Source organism: Theobroma umbraticum, unplaced genomic scaffold, assembly GCF_002168275.2.
Source record: "Theobroma umbraticum cultivar Fairchild unplaced genomic scaffold, ASM216827v3 scaffold_146.0, whole genome shotgun sequence".
In the NCBI taxonomy this organism is placed as follows: Eukaryota; Viridiplantae; Streptophyta; class Magnoliopsida; order Malvales; family Malvaceae; genus Theobroma; species Theobroma umbraticum.
In genome coordinates, this window is record NW_018397265.1 from 3141484 (window position 1) to 3141785 (window position 302).

A 302-nucleotide genomic window follows, 5' to 3' on the forward strand; every position below is an offset into this window, starting at 1 on the left:
TATAAACTTATCCAGATTGTACAATATTCTGAGTGAAAAGATTGCACACACACGCACAGAATTTAACTTAATGATGAATTTGCGTTTGAATTGAGACATGAACTTGAATAATATTTATGTGTTGCCTGGAGTTATGTATATGGATTAACCATTGAGGATATTAAAGGTAATTAATGAAATGGTGCAATTGAATTTTCGTTAAATGTTTTCATGTTAAGTTATTGCTTATTGTTTTATGTTTTGCTTGAGAACTAGCATAATTTTAAGTTTGGGGGTATAATAACTCTATTATATAGAGTTAT